Source organism: Podarcis cretensis (assembly GCF_951804945.1).
Source record: "Podarcis cretensis genome assembly, chromosome: 8".
In the NCBI taxonomy this organism is placed as follows: Eukaryota; Metazoa; Chordata; class Lepidosauria; order Squamata; family Lacertidae; genus Podarcis; species Podarcis cretensis.
The window spans coordinates 51,779,490-51,804,616 of NC_137177.1; the positions used below are offsets into that span (position 1 = coordinate 51,779,490).

A 25,127-nucleotide genomic window follows, 5' to 3' on the forward strand; every position below is an offset into this window, starting at 1 on the left:
TATTTCCATGCTTTGCTGCATATAGTGATTTTTAATCTCTGCTGGAGCTTTCTCGCCAAAGAATACTTGCCCCAAACCTAGATCTTGGAATCCTCCTTTTTCTATTTTGCCACTAACAAAATCTGCATTTTTTGCTCTGCCCTCTTTACTTCTGGTCCTGCCCACCATGGGCATGTGGCCATTGGAAGATTGCCCATAAGGGAAAGTGTCCCTCAGGCTTGAAACGGCATTGCTCTGATGTCCGTGTTGCAGTACATTGATTGGGTGTCTTCAATCGATTTTATTGCATTAGCCATACGGCCATAGCATAATATACATAGAAATAACAACATAAAATGGGGGTGGGGAGATAAAAGTGGATAAAAGTTGATTGGGTGTCCTTACCTGGGCTGCTTGACAGCATTGACCTGTAAGCATAAAGCGCTCACTGTTGGCAGCTGCCTGATGGTGGAGGCCAGAAACTGTAGTATAGGCCACTTAAGTAAAACACTGATTTCAAGAAGAATCGACTTGGAAGCCAGTGTTCAAGAGCATGTGCTACAAAATGGTCTTCAACCAGAGCTCTCTCATCTAGGGACTGGGAGGGACCAGGCAATTCTTACACTCCAAGAAAGGCCTTGGCAAGGATATTTATAAGCCTTGTGTATTCAGCAGCTTTTGGAAGAGATTGGAGAGGCATGGCTCAGTCCTGGATCTAATATTTTTTGTGGCATCCCAAGTGCTTCCTTCTTCTTCATCTTCCTCATCCACAACTTTTCATGAACAATGTGCCCTAGCTGCAAAGCCTGGAATGGGATCCAGGACTCATCGGATGTTTAGAAGTCTGATTTTGGCTTGGGAGACCCATCAGCCTTTGTCAATAACTTCCATTCTCAAAGTTTACAAAGCAGCGGGAGTTTGTTGTTGGCTCTGCCAGTTAGGCCTGGCAGCCTCAACTGTTCCCGCTGCTGCTTATCACTTCTAGACTTCATTCAGTGCTGGCAGTCTCAGGTCCTCCATCTGGACACCAGATTTGGCTGGGACCCTTTGGCGGATGATGCATGAGGCGGAACAGAGTATGAGATCTCTCCTAGCTCCCTCCTTCTCCAGCCTTGTTGGCTTCTGACAAGAGTGAAATCTGCAAAGTATTAGCAGATAGGGATAGGGACCCAAGGGAGCCGTGTAAGGACAACAGCTGAGACATCAGTTAAAAGTCACAGCCAACTTTATCTTTCAGAGGATCCCAATGAGGAACCTTGAATGTGGGACCTAAGCAGATTTTGCAGGTTTTGTTTTCCTTGTGATTTCTTCCACTGCCACGCAGTTTGGACTCCAAGTTCTGGGGGGCCCTTGGGCAAGGAGCTTCCAGTTGGTCCTTCCAATTTGTGAACGGACCAATATCCTCCTTGCCCATTTGCTTGCCCCTTTCCTCTAGGCCCAATCCACACAACTACATGGAAGGAGAGTGCAAGAGAAGGGGATGAGGAGGCTTTCTTTCTTCAGGCCTCAGGTTCAGTCCCCAATGGCATGCCCAGTTAGGCTGGGAAATATCCCCTGCTTGAAACCCTGGAGAGCTGCTGCCAGTCAGTCAGTGTAGGCAGTACTGGTCTGCCTCTTTACTTCCCTATGTTCCTAGGTAGGTAGAAGAGAAGCAGCAGCAGAGTCTGGGGGTCAATCATGGCCCCTCTGCAGTGTTGTGGGCATTGGCAGGGGCCGAGCAACTGCTGATGCTGGCTCTGTCTTGGGATCTGCTGCATGAAAGTTGTCCTGCACCCTCTAGCCTGCTGAGGGCTAGTCTGCTGCCATTTGAGGATGTTGAAGTAAGGTTCAACAACCTCAAGGTGGCATCCTGCCCTTTGTTTGACTCATGCAGCAAAATGCTTTGGGCCAGCCCAGGGTTAAACTGAGTCAGATCAGTGGACCGTTTAGACTATGGCTATTCTCTGTGACTAGTACTGGCTGAAGGTCTTGCAGGTTTACATTTATTTATTGAAAAAAGACTTTTATACTGCCTATTAGTCCCAACAAGGGCCCCTAAAGCTGTTTACACAAAATAACCAAGTCAAACACCATCAAGGAACATGAATTGAAACCCATGAATCAAAAGGAGCAGCGTTAAAACCTTCACTCAATGCTTAAAATGCTGCATAGGATAGGCATCTTTTCAGCGCTCGCCTAAAGGCCCTCAGGGATGGGGCTGATCTCACAGCTGGGTGTTGCCACAGAAAAGGTCCCATCTTATGTTCTCTCCAGCTGAATCTGTTCTGGCATTGGGACTTCTAACCAGGCTTTTGAAGGTTATCTTAGCCCATGAGGAGGTTCATGATTTTTGAAGCAATGCAAAACCCTGCAAGTTCTGTTTACCAGAGGTGAAAATGAGATCGCTGCCCACCATGCTGCAAGCAGTGATTTGCTCTCAAAATGCCTTCAACTCTCTTCAATCACCCATTGCCTGTTTGCAGAACTATTGTCTATCAAAACATCTTTTTGTGTCCAGCGAAATATACATTTCCTATCTTTTAATACCTTCTTCTTCTTCTTTTCACAGATGTCCCAGCACACATGCAAATCCAGGCATTTAAATATTTCTTGCTAACTGCTGACAACTTTTAAAGGTAAGCACAAAACATCACTATGTGAATTGTTTGTATTAACTACACTGTTTCAGTTATTTATTTCACTTGAGAGTGAAGATCAAGTGTGAAAGGGGATAAAAATACCAGTTCTCTGGTCATACCTATTAGACCAGGTTAGGTTGCATAAATAAGTATATTCAGAGCCAAAGGCAATATGCAAATTGTGTTCATGGAGTGATAGAGATGGAAGCTGACTATGACATTCATGGTATTCAGAAATGACTGGAGACGTGAGACTCAGGTTTTCGGATACAGTATGTCTCATGGCCTCTGATCATGTGTGCGATTTGTGCTTCTGCCCAGATATGGGAGTTGTAAACCTGACTTCCATCAGCAGTGTACATCAGGCTGTGCTGTTAATAAAGCCTCAGGATGACGTGTCATTGTGGTATGTAAATGTGGGTAGGCAGGAAGGTGTCACTAGGAAGGTGCCTTGAAGGTAGGAAAGGTGGGGAGGCGGGGGAAAGAAATTAATTCAGTTCACATCTTAATGCAAACCTACGCAATTCACAGTTCCTGAACAAATACCAGAACCAAATGTAGTTATCCTTCAAAATTCACACTTCTCTGAATTTTGCAATGCAGTTCTTCAACCAAAAAAATCTATGAAAAATGTGTACGTTGGAGGGAAGTGCACACAACAATGGGTGTATTGGCATACTGTATTTGGGGAAATTCTTTGCAGAAATGCATATATTACAAAAAAGGATATGTTAAGAGAAATGCCTATGAAAATGTGTAGGAATTCATAGACTTTAGAATGGAGAAATTAAAAGCTGAGCAAATCTGAAATTGTCAACTTTGTCCCTTCCTCCTTGAAGGCACTGAGCAATGGGTTGGCTGCCATAGCTTTGGTGTTCTGTTTCATGGCATTGCCTTGTTTTGCGCATCACCCATCCAGCTTGGGCAGTTGGCAGCAGGAGTTAGGATTGTTGGTTGTGGACCAGCGTTAGCAGCCATCTCTTTTTCTGTCATCTGCTGCAGGTTCTGTTATCTCCCTACTACTTTGTATAGTGTTGAACCAGAGGAATTAAATCTTTGTGGATTGCTTATGAACAGGGTTGATGTGCATCTCCCAGAATAGTGTGCAGATTAGAACTTAGACTGTTAACCAGCATTTGCACATCCTGATTGTTCCAGCGTAGTTGTTGGTTCAATGACAACAACAAAATCAATATGCATTTTAAAAAGCACACGTTTTGGCATGTATTTGCATGGAAGCTCAGTTCAGATATTGGAAGGAGCACACAGTTCGGAATGTATATTTGTATACAGATTCTAATAAACATATTTATTTTTTATAAACTTCTGAAATATAATTTGTTCTGAAACCTATTTCAAGAGAACATGTCTGTATGCATTTAAATGTGAATCTTTACACACATTTTTTTTTTTGTAAAGAAACTGATAAATGCAGAAATGGGACAAGAGAGATTGAGGGATGCATGCATGTAAAAGAGATGCAGATTGAGAATAGGCTGGTCAATCCGTCTCAAGTTTCAGAGAACACAGGGGCTCTGCCTGCTGTTTGTTCACCTTGGCCCTTGATGGACCAAGACCACCGTTTCTACTACACCATCTTTTTGCCTCCTCCAGGCATTTGGTACTTTTTAGTTTAGGGGAAAGGCGAGAAAGAGGTGACATGTTAGAAGTTTGTAAAATTATACACGGCATGAAGAAAGCGTACAGATAATTATTTATTTTCTCTATCTCTCATAACACCAGAACTTGTGGACATCCAATGAAGATGAATGTTGGAATATTCAGAAGGACAGATAAAAGAAAGTCCTTCTTCACACAGTGCATAGTTAAACTATGGAACTCACTCCCACAGGAGGCAGTGATGGCCACCAATTTGAATGGCTTTAAAAGAGGATTAGACAAATTCATGGAGAAGAAGGCTATCAATGATTACTAGTCATGATGACTATGCTCTGCCTTCACAGCAATGCTTCTAAATACCAGTTGCTGGAAACCACGGGAAGGGGGAGTGCTCTTGTGGTCAGTTCCTGCTTGCAGGCTTCCCATGGGCATCTGGTTTGCTACTGTGAGAGCAGGTTGCTGAGGTAGATGGGCCTCCCTTCAGACCTCCCCCATCTCCCAAGTGCTACAGCAGCTGCCTGTGGGGACTGTGCTTGCTAGCTTAATTCCCACCATTTGTGCTCAGGTTAGATTCAATTCATTGATTTCCTGTTCAATGAAGCCATCATCCGTGCATATGCTGTTGCTCCCGGATGTGCAACAGATGTCAGAACTGTAACAAACCCCAGCTTAACTCTTGTGATTTCAAATCTGGTGGAAGATGGTGTGAGGGAAAACTCTTCAGAAGTATTTCTCAAGAAACTATAGGGATACCTATGGATTGTGGCTAACAACATGTATACTTGGTTTCACATACCAGCGGTGGGTGTGCAATGGAGCCAGAGTAAAGGGTACTATATACACAGCTTCTATCTGCAGTTCCAAGGCTTACTGTATGGGGCAGCTCCACACACAGATCCTGGCATCTCCTGCCAACTTCTAACTCCTGCAATTTATTTCTTCCATTTAACTGTACTGGCTCAATTGCACCATGATGCATTTTTTAAAAAATGCTATGGAAAAGCAATATGTGCCACTTAAGAAGGGCAAAATACAGGAAGCCATCAGCCAACTAAAATAGTCTTGCAAAAGGATCCAGTAAATTTTACAACGTCTGGCTGCCATTTTTAGAATCTGAAACCAAAAACTATAACATAATACTAAGCCAGGCAGACTGTAATCGGTGGATTTTTGGAATGTGTTCCTCAGGTTCAATGTTTATTACCATTTCATTTTTGCATTGTTTTTCAATTTGAATTTTGCGGCAAATTAGAATAATGAAGTTGTTCTTTTTTAAAAAAAATCATCCTATTTTTAGCTAGAATTAGCCAGCTATTGTGCTGAAAGTGTCCTGGATTTTGTAGCTTCTATACCCCAAAGGCAGTAGACCTGGAGGAAATGTATGTATTTGCAGTGGGGTGTATGTGTGATCGTGTTCATCGTGTAAAAACAGACAGAGAGGCTGAGGCACTGGTGTGTACACTGAAATAAGATTCTTTGGTTTCTACCCTACTTTACAGTCAGGATTGATTCCCTAAGCAAAATATAAAGGAAACCCACACAAATTGATATCAGCACATCTTGTGTGTTTGTGTGTAGGGGAGAATAGTTCTGACCCCTAGCATTTGGTGATGCTATCCAGGTTCCAGTGCTGAGTGAAGCTGATGGGAGTCAGATGTCCAAAACAACTGAAGGGCTAGAGGAATTTGCTCTAGAGAAATAGTAATAATAATAATCCTTCCCAGAGAAGGATCTGGGTTGAGTGCTGTCAAGTGGGAAGAGGGCTGTTGCATTCATGTCCTGCCTGCAGGCTTCCCTTGGGAGCATCTAGTTGCCCCCTATGAGAAGAGGACTTTGGACTAGATGGGCCACTGGCCTGATTCACCTGCAGGATCATGTACCATCAGACCATTATTATTGTTCATTATTAAGCTCTTTAGTTCTTTTTTGCCAATGCAACCCGGAATCATTAAAATCATCATAAAACAAAGTATAGCAAAATACAAAACACATTCATATTTTTAAAAGGCAGGATTAAAAGATTCCACCTGCTAAAGTTGGTGTTATATGCTGAAACCATCTTGCCCCGGTGAGCAATCTGGCTGCTGAGTTCTGCACCAACTGCAGAACGGTCTTCAAAGGCAGCCCTGTGTATAATGCGTTGCGGCAATTAACCTACAGGTTACTAGAGTGTAGCGACCAAAAGTGGCAGAGAAGGGTCTGTCCCTCAACTGCTTCCTGGGACCATTTCAGGCTTGAACTTTGAACTCAGGACTTCCTCATGCAAGCCGTGTGCTCTACCGCTGAGCCAAAAAGACAGGAAGGCGCATGGAGCTGTCATTGAAGCCAAAGGGGTTTCCAATATCTTTATTTCATTATTCTACAAGATATATGTGTGTGTGTGTGTGTCTCAGATTGCTTTATGGCTTGGTGCTGCTTGTTTTAAAGCCATTCAAGGCTGGTGTGCCGGCAAGGCTGGGTGCCAGCCAGGAAATTCCATGAAACTAAAGATGGACCCTGTACAAACAGCCTAACATGCCTCAGATGTCTTTTTAATATCGGAAAATGGAGGGTAATAAGGAGCACATGGCTGCTGCAAATAATGAGATTATTAACAAATATACTGAAATGAAGACATTTGACTGCACCATTTAAGCAACAACAAGATGAGCAACACCCTGCAAGGCTCCCCCCTCCCACCACAAGTTTCAGCTGGGGTTACTTTCTCTTCCTTTCTGCTCCTCTCTTTAATGGGGATTCTCACAGTTTATAGCTCCATAATCGCTTGTAGACATATATATTTAGATGTTCCCTCCCTTGCAGACAGAAGAAAGCTGAGTCTAGCACAGAGAATTGCATAAAGATGGAGTGGTTGGAAACGATTCTAGTAAAACAGAGAGTGGAAAACAAGCCCTGGGTCTGAAATGGAGAAGAGGGTCTTCTGGAAGGAAACAAGTGAACCAAGAGAAAAGGAAAACATATAAAGGGTGGGTGAGAGTTCAGCAACAAGCCCATGGCTGGAGGCTGCAATGCTTCTGAATGCCAGTTGCTGGAAACCACAGGAGGGGACAGTGCTCTTGTGCTCAGGGCCTGCTTGCGGGTTGCCCTACAGGCATCTGGTTGTTCACTGTGAGAACAGGATGCGGGACTAGATGGGCCATTGGCCTGCTCCAGCAAGATCTCCTTATGTTGTTAAGATATTATATACAGTAATGAACTTTATTGCATTCTCAGTCATCTAGAAGTGAGGGCAATTAAGGCAAGAGTTTAAAGCCATAAAAAACCTATATAGGATGAGATGTTACATAAGACAAAAGCCATATTACACTCTCTGTAAAAATGGGACGAGAGACCTAAGTCCATTAAAGGGTCCTGCCCCTTTACTTGGCGGGTTTAAAGACACCAATGTCTCTGTAGCAATTAAAATGGCTTCGTCTTCACCTTACGGCTTTCATTGGCTTCATTCTGCTGCTTTTATGGAGCAACTGCTTTCTTTTATTCTGGTTCTTTGGCTTTTTTCCATTGTCAGTTTAATTTTTTGTTGTAAGCATCCTTGAGGATCTTTATAATGGAAAGGTGAGGTTCTAACAACAGTGATAAGCAAACCAATGGTACCTTCACATTGTCAGTCTGTGACCTCCTTTTCTAGTCAGCAGTGGGTGTCCATCAGGTTGCCAACCTAAGATTCAGGGAACAAGTGAGACCATTCCAAAGTGGCTTATAAAATCTTCTTGAAGCCACCTAATCAAGCAAGTATGAAGGTGGTTTGATTCAGTGGATCTTGATCAGGGAACTATAAGTAGCCTTAAAACAACGGAATTCTATCCTGAAATATCCGTGGTGTGTTTCACAAATGACATCATTCTTCTGACAAGCATCACAAATGACATTTATTTATTTGTTTGTTTTATTTAACAAGACATACATGGCTGCTTATGGGGGACGCAGGTGGCGCTGTGGGTTAAAGCCTCAGCGCCTAGGGCTTGCCGATCGAAAGGTCAGCGGTTCGAATCCCTGCGGCGGGGTGCGCTCCCGCTGCTCGGTCCCAGCGCCTGCCAACCTAGCAGTTCGAAAGCACCTCCGGGTGCAAGTAGATAAATAGGGACCGCTTACCAGCGGGAAGGTAAACGGCGTTTCCATGTGCGGCTCTGGCTCGCCAGAGCAGCGATGTCACGCTGGCCACGTGACCCGGAAGTGTCTCCGGACAGCGCTGGCCCCTGGCCTCTTAAGTGAGATGGGCGCACAACCCCAGAGTCTGTCAAGACTGGCCCGTACGGGCAGGGGTACCTTTACCTTTACCTTTACATGGCTGCTTAATCATTCCCCCCCAAACCCCTCTAAAAGAGCAATCCTAATCATGTCTACTCAGAAGTCATCCCTACAATGGGCTTAATCCTACAATGGCAGGTTTAGGGTGGCATTCAAAGCCTAAAATAATATAAAAAGTTCACAAGAAAATGTTGATAAAATCAACTGGCATTTAAAAGCAAGGAGGTATAATAACACTGTCAAAGCACAGATGCAAACAGCAGTTCTATAGACCAAATACGCATCGTAAAGTTACATGTCTAAGTAGGCTTGCCTGAACAGAAAAGTTTTTAGCAGGCATCGAAAACAGCACAATGAAGTTGGCTACCTCATATTAACGGGCAGGGAGTTCCATAGACTAGCTGCTACCATAGCAAAAGACCGATTCCTCACAAGTGCAGAAGGAATGTTATACAACACTTGTCCATAATGCTGGTATTAGTGTTATTTCTAGGAAATTAGAAAGGCTATTTCTGAAGAGCACCTTGTCACCAGGTTTTCATGCCCTTTATCTGAGCCCTGAATCATGAGAACTAAGTGGGAATTGGAGAGGACGAGAAACATGATTTTAGCATTACCTCGCTGGCCTTGAGTAAGTTTTTTATGGAGCAATTTTCCTTTGGACAGCACACTTGTAAGGATCATCATTACATCTGCTTGCTCCAGATTGTCCCGGAGAATTTAGTTCTTCCTTTTGATAAACTAATAGTTTTCACGTTGCATTAGTATTGGGGTTTTGGAAAGGGGTACGGAAATGGCAGATGTGCCAAAGGAAAATAAAAGAATAGATTTGTTGGAAAGAGGCCTCCTTTGTTTGACAGAAAGACCTACAGATGCTGCAAGCCATCACATGGGCTTGCCTATCCTGAGTCCTTTCCCAGAAGAAAGGATGAGTGGTTTTGCAAGAGAGGTCATGATGATCCTGCCTCCCATATATACTTTCTGGCCCCACTACTTTGTAAAGACACAAAATTTCAAGAGGTGTACCCTTTAACTGATTGATGACTTCAATTAATCTCTTAAAAGCCATTTTAAACAATGAAAGAGGTGCATCTGACTAATCAGGCAACATATCTTCTTTTAAAATGCTTATTTTAAAAAGAAGCACTTATATGCTTAAAAAAACTATTATTACTACTACTACTATTACTATTTATTACCTGCCCTTCACCCTAAGGTCCTGGGGAAGGTTACAAAGATTAAAAACAACATTCATATTAAAATACAATATTAGACAAATTAAGAACAGTGTACAACAACTCTGTTGGGGATGCATCATCCCCATATTCATTTTCTCCCTCTCTTCAGCAACAATAGTTTCTCAACCTGCTGAATTCTCTATCAGCTCCTATGGATGCATAGAATAAATGCAGCCTCCTGGCTTAAGTTTCTAGTCCTCATTGTGCTATCTGGATATAGGTTCTGCCGGTGCAAACACCAAGACTTTGAACAGCATAGAGTGCAGAAAAGGATGGCTACTAATCATCCATTGCTACTTCTAGTAACATTTCCATCTCTACCAAGCAATTTCCCTTTGTCTGGTCTGCTGGAGCCTGCGTTGCAGTCGTGTCATTAAGCTCAAGTACTAAAAATATATCCAGGCACCGGGGAGGAAACTGTTGCTAGTGCAGGTAACCAGATCCACACATTCTTGGCTTTGTCGCCTGAAAGGAAATGACATAGGAAGGAGAGAGAGAGAGAGACAGCCGGGAAGGGGCCCTGTTAGTTACAGATTTGATTTATCAAGCCCAATACTGCCTTGACAAATAGGTTTTTAATCAAGCCTCTTTTTGAAATGAGGAGTTTCAAAATCAAGGTGAAAACCAGCAGGCCATGCATGTGATGTGAGTGCCTTCACAGGACACCTATTACATATATTTGCTGTGATGTCATCCCACTGGCCCAGTTGTGCTAGCTAGGATGTGCCATAGCCTCAAGAAGTTCATGAAATGGTGTCTTTGGTGGATGGCTCCAGAGAGTGGAGTAGTGTGTTGGCAAAGCATCCTCTGATTTCACTGGAGATGATGCAGGGATGCTCCTATATGAACACAAGAAGAGCCTATTGGCTGGATCAGACCAATGGCTCATCTAGTCCAGCATCCTGTTTTCACAGTGACCTCCCAGATGCCCCTTAGTAGGTTCTGAATTGTGATTATAGTATTCAGAGGCACACTGTATCCAACAATAGATGCAGAACACAGGCATCATGGCTAGTAGCCACTGATTTCTGATCTCATTGGGAGGAAGACTTCTGAAACAATGATGATCTTTGACGTTCAATGACTCTCCCCCTGGTGATAGCATGCAGTTGCTCCCATGTGCAGGCTGGTTGTTTTCTGTATTAGGACCACAAAAACAACATAAACATGAGTTTGATGTGCTAAACTGCAGTGCTGTGCCTGGTGGTGGCTGCACCATACTGGCTCCCTGCAGTGAAAGTGCCAATGCAAACCCTGATTTTAAACAGCCATAGTGTGCCCAGATAGTTATGCAACTTGCAGCCCAAATTAAGTAACATCACACAATTTGCATGATTTAGTCTACCCTTGATGAACTGGAATAAGAAGTCAGGCTTTGAGCAGCAAATTTTATGCTTTTTGGCTTGCATTAAACATGGCTGCACATGTTTATTCCTAGAGAGCTGGGATCAGGTACCACCTTCCTATAAAATGTAGGCTCTGTTCTCCAAACTCCTTGTAGCTGAAGGGGAGTAATTCTCAGAAACAAACAAAATTAGCCCTGCATGCTTTGCTCAAAACAATAAAGCTCTCCTATTCCCCAAACACTTCATCTTATATAGACATTCCCCCCCACCCTTCTGTGACATAAGAGCCATTTTCGTATTCCTGTTAAGCAAGAATGGAATTACAGGGGCTTTCCTTTTCAATGGGGCCACATGGATTTGCTTATGGAGGGCAGCTCTAGGAAGGGCCAGAGATCGTTCAGCCTGAGTCTCAGAGCTTGCAGTCAATAAAGTCATTGACATGCTCCTCAGTAGATAAACAAACATTCTCTTTCTTTCTTTCTTTCTTTCTTTCTTTTTGGAGACAGACAGGAAGGATGGAAAATGATTCATAGGAAAATGGAGTATAAAATATACGCTAGCATTAGGTATTACATGTGCTGAGTTTTTGTTGGCTGCCCAAGAATGCTGAGGTTTCTCTCAAAGGCTGATGCCATTCTGGAACAATGTCATTGTGGAGAGTTTGGTCAAGATGAGACAATCGTGTCTGGCCAGTGCTCACCAGTGAGAGGACTAATGTGTTATTTGGCATTTGGAAACTCTTTGGCAGGCAAGATTTTTTGAGTGTCTACTCATCCAGTCGACTGTGGCATTTTGCGAAGAGAGCTGGCCACTGTGCTGAGAATGCCCACCCCCACCTTGGTGGCCTGGCTTATTTTCTTTCCTCCTTCCATAGTAGCCACAGAACCAGCCCCAAGTCACCAAGTCCTTGGGCGGTTGGCAGGGACCCTGATGCCCCAAAGAGCTGGGCAGCTGCTGTTTAAATTTCCCACAATGCCTCAGAACAATATTACATCAGGGTGACTGTATCTTGAAGCAAGCATGGAGGACCTGTGGCTCTCCAGGGGATGCTGTTGGATTACATTTCCCATCATCCCTGATGTTTGGCCATGCTGCTGGGAATTGGAGTCCAACAGCATCTGGAGGGCCACAGGTCAAACCTCACCCCCCCCCCTATAATTTTTGTGATAGGCTTTCTACAGTGATTGGGGGCAGAGGCAGAAGCCCACCAGCTGCCTCACCAGAATCTTAACCCCCAAACTAAAATTGTTTGTGGGGATATTGCAGCATGTCTGCTGTCTCTGTATCTGCACAGGGTTCTGAGTACACAGAGAAAAGTCAAAATTTGCAAGTGGGATCCACTGTTGAATGCATTTTACGGTATGTGCACACACTTCTTTATAATTAACTTGGATGAAGGAATTGAGGGCATACTCATCAAATTTGCAGATGACACCAAACTGGGAAGGGTGGCTAATGCTGCAGAAGACAGAATGGGGGTTCAAGATGACCTTAACAGATAGGAGAACTGGCCCCATACCAACAACATGTATTTCAATAGGGGAAAATGTCAGGTTCTACTCTTAGAACCTTTTGAATTATGGTGCTGGAGGAGACTCTTGAGAGTCCCATGGACTGTAAGAAGCTCAAACGTATCCCTTCTTAAGGAAATCAGCCCTGAGTCCTCACTGGAAGGACAGATCGTGAAGCTGAGGATCCAATACTTTGGCCACCTCATGAGAAGAAAAGACTCCCTGGAAAAGACCCTGATGTTGGGAAAGGTTGAGGGCACAAGAAGAAGGGGACGACAGAGGACAAGATGGTTGGACAGTGTTCTCGAAGCTACAAACATGAGTCTGACCAAACTACGGGAAGCAGTGGAAGACAGGAGTGCCTGGCGTGCTCTGGTCCATGGGGTCACGAAGAGTTGGACACGACTAAAAGACTAAACAACAACTCTTAGAACCAGCTGCACCAATATAAGATGGGGGACATCTGGCTTGCCAATAGTACATATAAAAAGGATCTAGGGGTCTTAGTAGACCACAAGCTTAACTAGAGGCAACAGTATGATGTAGTGGCAAAAAACTGTAGGCTGCATCTACAGTATAGTGCCTCAGCCAAGGGAAGTCATAGTACTACTGTACTCTATTCTGCCTTGGTCAGGTCACACCAGGAGTACTGTGTCCTGTTCTGGGCACCATAATTTTAGAAGGATATTGACAAGCTGGAATGTGTGCAAAGGAGGATGACCAAGATGATCTGGAAACCAAGCCTTATAAGGAACAGTTGAGGAAGTGAGGTATCTGTAGCCTGGAAAAGAAGAGATTGAGAGGATATACGAGAGATATCTTCAAATATCTAAAGAGCTGTCACATGGAAGATGCAGAAAGCTTGTTTCCTTCTGATATGGAAACTAGGACATGAACCAATGGCTTCAAGTTACAAGAAAGGAGATTCAAATTAAACATCACCAAGAACTTTCTGACAGTAAGAGCTGTTTGGCAGTGGAGCGGACTCCCTTGGAAGGTGGTGGACTCTCCTTCCTTGGAAGTTTTCAGGCAGAGGTTGGATGGTCATTTGTCATGGATGCTTTAGTTGAGATCCCTGCATAGCAAGGAGTTAGACTAGGTGACTCTCAGGGTCTCTTCCAACTCTACTATTCTATGATTCCACATCATCTGTTTAACATTTCGTAATCCTGTGTTGGTAGTCCACTGTAAATCACTATTCCTAGCCCTGCCAAAAGCTTTGCAAACTGTTGGACAGCTGCCCCTTTGCCTCTACTCTCTCTCGCTGTCTCCCAAAAAGTTAATTCATACCCTTTGGGGCATAAACCTTCATTAGCGTGATTAGTTCCCATTTAAGTCAACTCAACGGCAGCTCGGCATATGGCGTTTGGCAGCACCGAGACCTCGACTCGCTGCCAGAGCAATGGCAGCCGTCGAGTGAAGTCACCGGCGGATCTTTTGGAGAAGGGGGGCTCCATTTGTTTGCTTTGGCAAGGTGAGCACCTGCCTGAAGGGAGCCGAATATGAAAGAGTGACATTAATTGTTTTATTTTTAAAGGGCCAGGCCAAGCCTTTGGCAGTGGCCAGAGAGCCTTAATTAATCCCCTTTGTATTCTGACTGACGTGCATTGAAATGGCTCTGGAAAAGTCTGATCCATGCCGAAGCAGCATTAAGTGCTTGAAAGGGAGATGGCGGGAAGAGACAGGGAAGATGGAGAAGGGGAGGGGGAGCAGATCAGAATCGAGAAGAACAAGATTTCTGGAATTTTCTGCTGTTTTCCTTCCAAATCCTTCAGGTTGCCTGTTTATGGGAAGATGTCAGAGCACCATTTGCACACATCCTTCTCCCAGCTACATGTAGCAGAGTGGCCCATGCCCATCTCAGGGGCAGGGAGTCTGGAGGGAGGGGTGTAGAAGAATTTCAGTGAAAGCAGAAACAGGGGAGGAAATTGCCGACATTGACTAATTCGTCCCATGCCCGAAACAGATATCAATCCAGTGAATATGGTCGGTATTCGTTCTTGTTGCTTTCAGTTCATGAATGATACATAATGGACTATACCCATCCCCCATTTGCACTGTGTTTCCTTTGCACTGAAACAAATGGGGCAGAATAACATAATTTATGCATTTAATTACATACATCCTGTAAGTTACATGATTTTGCCACAGCAGAGAATACAACAAGCAACATAGCTTTTGAGTGGAAGATGGACTGCAGCAAAACAAAAACAGTGCTGCATGCTGCAGCTACAGGGCAGAATGAGAGATGATGCTTTGTTACATCCCTAGCTGGAAGGTAAGAGAGTTATTCCAGTGATGCAGCTGGGCAGTGAGCTGGAGTCCTGCTTCTGTTCTCCACCTGGTCTGCTCCTGAGCCATAAATTAAGGGGCCTGGTGTGGTCCTCTGCACTGTTGTCACTGAGGCTGTGAGTTAGAATTTCCCAGCAATTCTGCCTCTGTGATTGGGCTGGGAAGCCTTCTATTAAGGACTTGCTTGAAGGGCTGAAGCTGAGATCAGCATCAGACCACTTTCACTCCTCCAAGCCAATCCTCCAGCCTATGTCAGCTCCAGGTTCTGGAGCAGGTGGACCATCAACCTGACCCAGCAGGCTCTTCTTATTTTCTTATGGCAGCCAGAAAACTGTAAGTGGGACCCACCATGGATCTTATTTACATTTTCCCATTCACATCATCTATTGAACTTCATGGAGGTTTGAATTAACATATTTTGAAATTAATGTCAGACACATGAGCACATGCCACATGTTCTGCAAGAATGTGACTCATTGAACACACATTCTGGATCCATGAGAATCCTTGTTCTCCTGGCTGTTTCTGTTAGCACATGCCTCAAAAGTTCCCTAACAAAATGCTGATTTAATACAGCTATGCTTTTCTCCCCGAAAACAGCATTGCGTGTGTGTGTGGGGGGGTGTCTATTGTATGGTTTTGTGTTTAGGACCCCAGAAAGCAGTGAGTGTTTTTTTTTTTAAGCTATAGAGAACTTCATCACTGAATCTATGGCCTCAACCTTAAAACTTGTTTTCAGTGCATGGACTCAGCCCCGGAAGAAGTTAATAAATAAGTAAGAAAAGAAGGCCTCTAAACATGCACATAATACTTTTCTCTTATGAATAATGACAGCCTGCTGCATATGAGCTAGAAGCAAAGTCTTTCAGGTGCTAGGGATTCCAGACTGATTTGAACAGAGAACCATTAGGTAGAAACAAGCTGAATAGGGACTCCCCCCCCCCCATTGCCTGCAGGAATGGAGTATCTGGAGAGAACTTGCTGGGTGTGCTTGGACCCCAATCACTCTCTCCCAGCCAAACCTACCTTACAAGGTTGTTGTCATGAAAAAACAGAGCAGGACACACCATGTTCATAACATTGAGCTCTTTGGAGAAGAAGCCAGGTACAAATGAAATAAGAAGAGGTCTACAGAAAGCTTCTCCAAAGGCAAATGTTCAGTAGGCAAAAGTAAGGGGAGAAATTTGGGGGTGTTTGGGACAGAGCAGGATGAAGGTCCTCATGAGGTTTGGGTTAGGAAGGTGCATACTGTTTCCTGGGGTGACCTGAAGAGTTGGCTGCTTTACACTTTTTCTTTACTGTTGAAAGGGAGCTGCATTTTGGGGTCAGAGGGCCCTGCAGTGTAACCCTCTGCTTGGGAACTGGGATCATTTAAACCCCTGTCAACCATAATATACGCTGCCATGATATCGCTAGGGGCACTGGCTGTCCTCACCATGGCCAGTCCTTGGACCACCTTGACAAAGAGTTAGTAAATACTACAATCTCCTTCAATGTGGATTTACCCTCCCCCCTGCCTCCTCAATAAACCTTGACTTTGCAAACAATTTACAAAAGCCTGTGGAAACATTTGCACACGATGTTTTGCGAATCCCTAGTTACTTCCTCTCCATCTAGTTGTCTAAGTGCTTGGGAAAACACTGAGATTCACACCATGTATAGTTAAAACTCTGGTATTTGCTCCTACAAGAGGAAGTAATGGGCACCAACATGGAAGGTTTTAAAAAGAGGATTAGATAAATTCATGGAGGCTATGTTTTACCTCCATTGTCGGAGGAGTCAGTATATCTTTCTGAATACCAGGTGTTGGAAACTGGAGGAATGGAGAGAGCCATTGCGTTTGTGGGCTTCCCATAATAGGCATCTGGTTGGCCACTGTGAGAACAGGATACTGAACTAGATGAGCCCCCTCTGTCTCCTCTTATGTTCTTACATTGTGCTGAATTCAGCAGTAAGACTGGTGTGGGGACTGGTCCTTTCCTCCCGCATGGGAAGGCAAAACAGAGTTAAGGGCCAGCATCCCTTTCTGATGACTAACAACTCAGGTGAGTAATGGAGCAATTGCAGGAAAGTTTTTCACTCTGAAGCCAGCTTTGTTTGATCTGCATCTGGGTAAGTACAGAGAGTCATGAGAATTGCCACCCCCCCCCTTCCCTTCATTTTGGATATTTTTGTTAATCACATGTGACACATCCTCTGCTTTGAAAACAAACATGAATGAACAAACGCAGCAATTAGAAGATGAGAAAGAAAGCCATTGGAAGAAAGTTGCGGTTCTAAGCCCTTTGTTAATGATACTTGCCAATGATCCAAATTACTCTGTGGCTTTAATCGGTTGTTTGCTGTGACTGATCCTTGTGAGCTTTGCCAATACAGTCTCCCACCTTCAGAATGGTCTCAGAACTCTGGTCGCGCACGAGGCAGATTTATGGTTCCAATGCATTAATGTATGTGAAGGATCTTTCAGAGAGCAAAGGATTAGTTTGCGGTTTGAGCGCTTTGTGAGTCATACATGCTTATATGGCTGTTTACATGATTATGGATTAACTTTAATGATACTGGAATCAAATCTTGCTTATTTGAGACAAACATGATTATAGAGGCCTTAATTCTTCCTTTTACACACACGTGCAGTTTGAGACAGCAAAGTTAACAATTTATGCACATTTCAGACTCAGATTTGTCAAAAAGTGATTTGCTATAGTGCATGGATGGGCGAACATCAGACTTGGGAACCAGATGTGGCCCTCTAAGACTTTAGGTCTGACCCCCAGGAAGCTCCTTGGGCTACACCTCCTGCTCAGCCACCAGACTCGCTTTGCACCCTCCTTGGGTATTTTGTCTGGTTGGAATGTGGCTTGGAACTCTGATAATGGTGCTTCTTATCCTGGTTTCTTAATGCTGGTCATTGAGTGTAATAATAAAGATTTGATTTGCTGCCTGCAACAAATACAGAGCTGAATGGAAAACGATGCCTTCTTACATCCCAACCTGTACTACAGACTTATTATATGCCAATCATCAGATTGCTCTCTCTCTATCTTAGTTTCTTCATAACACAAGATAAATAATGGCCTTCATTAGAAGATGGCTTCTATGGAATACATAGTAAAGATTTCAGCTGTTCAATCCTCTATGTGTCTACTCAAAAGTAAAATTCCAGAGGCTTACTCTCTGGTAAGTGGATATAGGATTGCAGAATTATTGCAAGCATGCCACCAGGAACATACACTGTGTGTAGCACAATTATATCATTAATGTGTTATTTATATTATTATTTTTAAAAATACCAAATAAACTTGCTTTCCTTAATCAGAATAAACCCCAAGAAGTGGATGTAAAGTTTAATAAAAACAACAACACTTTAACAGCACTTTAACTATAAGTACAGTTACACAACAGCAGATGAAACTATTGACCTGTGATTTGAACTTGCTGCAGACCATAGCATTCAAGGAATCCTAAATCTCTGTTTGCCATGAATAGATTGGAAGATGCAGCCTCCTCTTGTCCAAATGAATGCTTGAGATGGACTGAATTCTGCAGCCCTCCCCCCGCTCTCCTGCCTACAAACTCTGCCTTGTGGGCTTTTCTTAATTGAAAAAGTCATCACGAATCACCTGTAGGCTCTATTGAGGAACCCATTTTTGGTTGATTGGAGATGCCTTCCTATTAGCCATGACAGAATGTGTGCCCAGTGGTCTGGAAACAAACTCCTGGCTGTCAAAAGAATTGAGGCTCCTCTCCCTCAGTTTCAGCCTGAACATTCATCCCTGTCTGGTTACTGCCATAACCAGAGGGAAAATCCAGTCTACTGCTCCATCCATTATAGCATCATCTTCCTTCTTGACTGGGGAGAGAGAATGTGCATGGACTCTGCGAGATACTTTGTCAAATTGTAATGAATCTGCAGACCTTTCGGATCTGTATCATCAGAGGAACAGAGCTAGAAAATTGCAATGGCTTGTTTATGATCTGTTATCCTTGGATTGCAATCCTCAACTCAGTTCAAACTGTGATTTAATATGCTCCTCCCAGAGGGGGAATTGGAAACCCAAAGCAACACAGGATCAGAATCTTTTGATACACTCCTCCTCCCCCTCCTCCTCCTCCTCCTCCTCCTCATCTTCTTCCTCCTAGGATAAGCAATCATGTTGACAGGTCCTTGGTTCAGTGGTAAAGCACACACTTGAATGCAGAAGATCCTGGGTCCAATTCCTGGCATCTCCAGAGAGCAAGACTGGGTGGGAGGAGGACCTTTTCTCTGCCTCTGAGACCTTGGAGAGTCCCTGCCAATCAGGGAAGACAATACTGAGTTAGATGGACCAATGACCTCGCATATTGTCAGATGGCAAAGGTGGTTGCTCACGAGTAACCAGGCAGGACTCTGACCTATCTTTTACAAGTTGTTTTTTTAAAATAGTATTTATTCAAATTTTAAGAATTTCAAAGATGAAGAATAAAAGGACAAAAAAATAAAAATAAAAAAGACAGAAAAAACACAAACAATTGACAAAAAAAAAGAAAAACAAGTCAAGCCTTTACATAACTTTCTTTCTTTTGCTTATTTCCTTGACCTCCTCACACCTCCCTTTTTTGTATTCTAGTTCAATTAGATGTTTCAGCAAATCCTTTCCAACTTTGTTTTTATCCTAATAATTCATCTTAATATACTGTAATTCTCGTCTTTCACCAATTAAAAAATCAATTTTAACCTAATCCTTTATATCATTTCTGCTAAAACCACATTACTTCATTCCAACAACCTTCTAACATTCCTTAATTTTGCAATGTTTCTGTAGGTAGACTTTAAATTTTTTCCAATCTTCTTCCACCGACTCTTCACCTTGGTCTCGGATTCTGCCAGTCATTTCCGCCAATTCCATATAGTCCATCACTTTCATCTGCCATCTTGTGTCTTCCAATACTTTGTGGTGAGTATTCTTGCTGCTGTTGTTGCATACCTATCTTTTACAAGTTTTATCAAGGTGCAAAACTATTTACAGTGCAGAACCAAAAGTTCCAAAAGTTCATGTCTGCCTCAATCGCTAGCAGAATCCGGGAGTGCTTGTTTCCTGGACCTCCACCAGCACAAAAGTCTTGTTACGCCCAGCCTTTTCCTTCCCTCTTTGCGCTTTAGACTTCTGTGCAGGGTGGGTGACGGAAGGGGCGTGCTTCCCTCCTGGCCAGCTTTGCCAGGAGCGGTGTTGAGGCTCCTACCAGCATCCTCTGGTTCTTTCACCTCTTCCCCACTGGAGGTGGGGTTTTCCTCATCACGGGAAGAAGAATTGCTTCGCAAGATTTTCAGAGGCTCCCTGTAACACGACTGCCCCTCTGTTTCCCACACCTGTTCTGATGGCAGTTCCCTGACACATATTATAAGGCAGCTTCATATGTTCAAATGCATGGAGTGTTGCTGGTGGGATGTGGTTTGTAGCCTGTGATGTATCAGCCATCTGGCTTGAATAGAACTGGCTTGAAATGTCTGGGGAGAAACTCATACCATAAGTAGAGTGACTACATCTCCTTCTCCACAGAAGACAGTCCCCTGTTTCTAAGCATCCCCTGTTAGAAAAGCTATCTGGGCCAAACCTGTTTTCCAGATAAAGAACCCTAAGATGGACAGACCAGGTGTGTGTGTGTGTGTGTGTGTGTGTGCGTGCGTGTGCGTGTGCACACACACATACACTGGTGGACCAATTGTCATGGGCCTATGATTTTGAGGGGGGCTACTCTGATTCCCCCTGGTAATAGGGGAGCCTTTGGTAAAGATTATTGAAATGGAGCCTACATTTCCCATCTGTTCTTGGCCTGTTACCACGTACCTTCCAGCATCCAGGTGATCCAAATCAGGATGCTTGCTTTTTTGTTCCTGAGCTTTCACAGGAACCAGCTGACTTGGGCTAGAGTGCCAGACCAAAGAGCAGGACATTCCGGGATCAAATCAGCAGCCTGGAATGGCTTCTGTAATTCTAAGATGTCCCACTTAAATCGGTTCAGCTGAACGGAATGTTACGAGCTTTGCACAGCCCTGAAGATGGGAGAGCAGGAGAGGCGGTGTGTGTGTGTGTGTGTGTGTGTGTGTGTGTGTGTGTGTGTCTACAGTGAGCACCCAGACAGAAGACTGCGCAGGCACACTGTTCACTTGGCCACAGGCAACTCCCCCCCTTCTCTCCACTGTCCCTTGCCAACTGAGTCTTGCAGTTGTATCACCAGTGATCAGGCTGTTACAGGATGCACCTCTTAACACCTCCAAGTAGCAAGGGGCAGTGGTGCTGGTGTTCATGCAGCCTTAAAATCCATCACCCTGCAGGGAACTTAAGAGACATAACAGAAGAAAACTGAGAGAAGGCCATACCCAAAAAGTGAACCCTGAGCCCCTCCCTGCCATCTGCAGACTTTCTCTACAGCAACTTGGTTCATAACCCCTCGTAAAATCTTGCCAAAGACAAGTCATTAGACAGCAGTGAAACCCTAGACTTCCTTCCCATCTGTCTCTCTTAGACGCTTGGAGAACGTTTATGGCTTGTTGCTATTTCAAAACATTTTGTCCCCCCCATTCTTTCCCACCTCCTGGTGATCTTTCTGATATATCTACCAACAGTTGCAAGGTATTATTTCATTCAAGGGACTGTGGGGGGAGGAAGTCCTCAGTGTAAATCCAATACTACCAGTCCACCTATTGCAGCTTGCAAGTTCTGAGGCCAGCCTTAGGCAGACTGCTGGAGTTTACTCTGTGGTGTGTTCAGTGCTGGATTACCCAGTAGCTGGACTAGCATGCGCCTAGGGCACAAGCAAAGCAGGGGGTCCCAAAAGTAAGTAAGTAAGTAAGTAAGTAAGTAAGTAAGTAAGTAAGTAAGTACAACTTTAAAAATGATATATGTATATATTAGAATTTTGACATTTGATATTTCAAAAAAGGCATCAATGTAATCATCATGGAGGGAAATCAAAACTTTGTTAGAATTTCTTACACTCCACTGCAACTCCCCCCCATTTTTCTCTTATCTTTTTATTGCTGACCCCCCCCCCCCAAACCAGGGAGCATCCTACTAACATAGATCAAAATAATGCAAGGAAATAAGATCCTGACTGCAAATGTGATAGGAAGGCTGGCAACATTAATTCCGCTGTATGGGAATCCCTTGCAGACGACCACAGTGGCTGGAGACACTCAGGTTGTGTATGCACAGCAGTGGCCAGAGGAGGAATGACCTCTGGTAGGAGCGCAGGGAGAAGAAATGCCATGGTACATCTGCAGCAGCAAAACTGGACGCCTTCATCCGCCCCACCTGCAGTAAAATAGATCTCTCTTCTGTTGGTTTCTACAGCCACAGCAGATGCTCTAACTCTCCAATGGTTTGACATCACCCCTGAATGTGCACTCTTCCATTGTTTCCTGAGACAGACGGATGCCAACAACAATTAAAAGCAACAAACATCAAGTTGCCCATTTTATTTCAAATTTGGTGGTTAAGTCGCATGCCCTTCAGTCATTGACATCATTTGAAAATATAAGGTTGAACATAACTGAATGATCAAAGAAAAATGCCGATACCTTATAAAATAATTAAAGCGCTGACTATTGGACAACGCTAATCAGTTAAACAATAATGGGAAACACACCTAGGTACTGAAATTGAAGCAGTAGACTGGAATAATTCATGGGCAAAAAACCCTCTAAGATCGGTGTCAACCTGCATAAGAGAAAATTCTTTTAAGTTAATATATAGAAGGCATTTAACTCCATTAAGATGCAGCTGCATTAATAAAACATCCTAGCCAATGTTCTGGAGAGGGTGTAACACAGTTGGTATGACATTCCATATGTGGTGGTCATGCAAACATGTGCAGCCATTCTGGGAGAGAGCATTTCTGGAAATAAGCAATATTACAAATTAACATGTACAATATAATCCAAGTCTGAATTTATTGACAATATTCAAAGAAGAACAGCGCAATTTACAGTCCAAGGAACTACTTTTCTTTTGGTGGTGGCATGACTCCTCATAGCACAGAACTGGAAAGTACTTGAATATCTACATATCACACAATGCAGAGAGTGTATGGACAACTGCTTTATCAGAAAAATTGACACAAAGGATGTACGCCTTGAACAGCACACGTGATACATCTGACTTAATTGAAATATGGTGCCTTTTTATAAGGTTTTCTAACAAACATTACAACGACTGGCAACCACTGAGTTCACAAACACAAATGTTGACAAGGCTTGTTTGCCACTGTCTCGTGTGGCTCCCTCCCTTACTTGCCTCCTCAGGAGGGTTTTCCACCCTTAAGTCTTATTTGCTCCTTCCTTTATTTTTTTGGCCTCTTCTCCTTCTTATCTGATTGACTTTGTCTGCACTGTTGTTTGTTTTGGTAGCAAAAGCTTCATTTTTAATTTGGAGAAGTTCATTTCCGCCTTTAGGCATTCTCACAGTTTGTTCCTGTAAGTGAGAAGAGGGCTGCTCCTTCCAAGAGTATTTTGCCTTAGTTCCTGAAATTCTTCCGCTCTTGGCTTAGGGGAATCAGGATTTCTATTTCTGTCCTTTAAAATCTACTTCTGAACACTATTTACCAGAGGATTCCCACTCTGCAAGAAAGGCTTTGTGTGTGGTGAGGGGCACTATTTTAGGTGGAGTGGGGTGGGGAAAGATGAGCCTAACACATTGTAATGATGGATTTCTTTTTGGTACGAGAAGCGGATCACTGCACAGTGTGACCAAATGCAGAAATATTTCGATGGGGGTTCTTTGTGTTCTGTTTTGGTTCTGCAGAAGTGCAAAGTACATCTTGAGGTGATCATCTTTAATTTTTCTTTCCTTTCTCTTTTCATAAAGATAAGAGTTGAAAGCCTCAACTCAATGCAGAAGTAGCAAGGAGAAAGCTTTCAAGGAAAGCAGCAGTAGCCCAGAAAAGCCTCAGCAGTGATTTGCCTGCCCACACTGGGAAGGCTGATACTGCATTTGTGTTTGATTGCAAATAAATACTTTCCCCCCTGCCACAGATGTAGCTTAAAAACAGACAGGATGATGGCATGGAAAATACCACTGTGCAACAATTTGATGCTGTCTGAATTCTCCGAGTGAACAAAGAATACCTGTTCCAGATAAACTGGGTAGCAAACACAACCAGTTGGAGAAGCAGGGAGAGAGGGAGAAAGTAGCAACTATCATTAGCAGAGAAGGCTATAAAAGCAGAAGGGAGGATAGGGTGAAGCTTGCATGCCAAACCCCTCCACCCACCTCGCCAGACCTTTTAACTGGCCTCTCGCTTTCTTTGTTGGGCCAACCTCATTGACCTCCTCTTCCTTCTGTCTCCAGCGAGTTGTCTAGAGAGACAGGAAGAAAAAAGGGAAACAAGGGAAGCCTCCCAAATCAGGTGTGAATTGGATTCCTCGATGCTGTTCCTATGTTATCCTAGCAACCAAGCCGCTTCAGTTGTGTTCCAGACAGACCGGCCCAAAATAGAAGACTGGGGAGTACCCAAATGCAGGTGGTTGTCATGGCAACTGGACTGTTTGGGTCATGAGCTTTAAGACATTTTGGAAATGAACAGATTAATGAGAGAAGCTGGCCAAATGTTCTGGCTAGGGTTTGCCCGGGTGTGGCCTGTTTGCTGATAGATGATGAAGCTCTCAGTGTTAACAGCAGTTCAGTTTGCTGCTCTGCAATCCCATCCTACCTCTTGAGAAGATAACCCAAATTTTCATTTCACTTCACTTTTAATTTGTATACCGCCTTTTTGTATTGTTGTACACAAGGCAGTTTTCAAGCCATAGAAACAACGAATATGCACATCCTATAATAATCCAATCTAGTGCAAATAAATCATAATAAAAAATGTGTTTATGAATTAAGAGACTCCCCCACCCACATCTTTTTGTGAATGTATGCTAAAAATATCTTACCTCATTATTGTGATTTAATATACTATATGATAACAGCTGCACAGAGTTAGGTCAGGTTTTGGACAGTATTAAAAGCATTGTCAGTGACTAAATGGGAGGACAAATTATATGATATATTTATAAATGATATTTGGCTAAATATATAAAAGAGCTTTATTCAAAATCCACCCAGCAGTTTGAAAGCACTTCAAAGTGCAAGTAGATAAATAGGTAAACAGCAGGAAGATAAACAGCGTTTCCATGCACTGCTCTGGTTCACCAGAAGCGGCTTAGTCATGCTGGCCACATAACCCAGAAGCTGTACGCTGGCTCCCTCGGTCAATAAAGCGAGAAGAGCGCCACAACCCCGGAGTCGGCCACGA

The 25,127-nt window shown here is 43.6% G+C and overlaps 1 protein-coding gene across 6 annotated transcripts in view; it reads left to right on the forward strand.

Annotated features, from left to right (window-relative positions):
- Positions 1–25,127, forward strand: part of ZNF469 (zinc finger protein 469) — a 281,476-nt gene that overhangs the window by 105,427 nt on the left and 150,922 nt on the right. For all 6 annotated transcript variants that reach the window (XM_079988670.1, XM_079988668.1, XM_079988673.1 and 3 more), the window contains exon 3: positions 2,528–2,594. The gene's annotated coding sequence lies outside the window, so the exon portion shown is untranslated. The remainder of the gene's footprint in view (positions 1–2,527; positions 2,595–25,127) is intronic.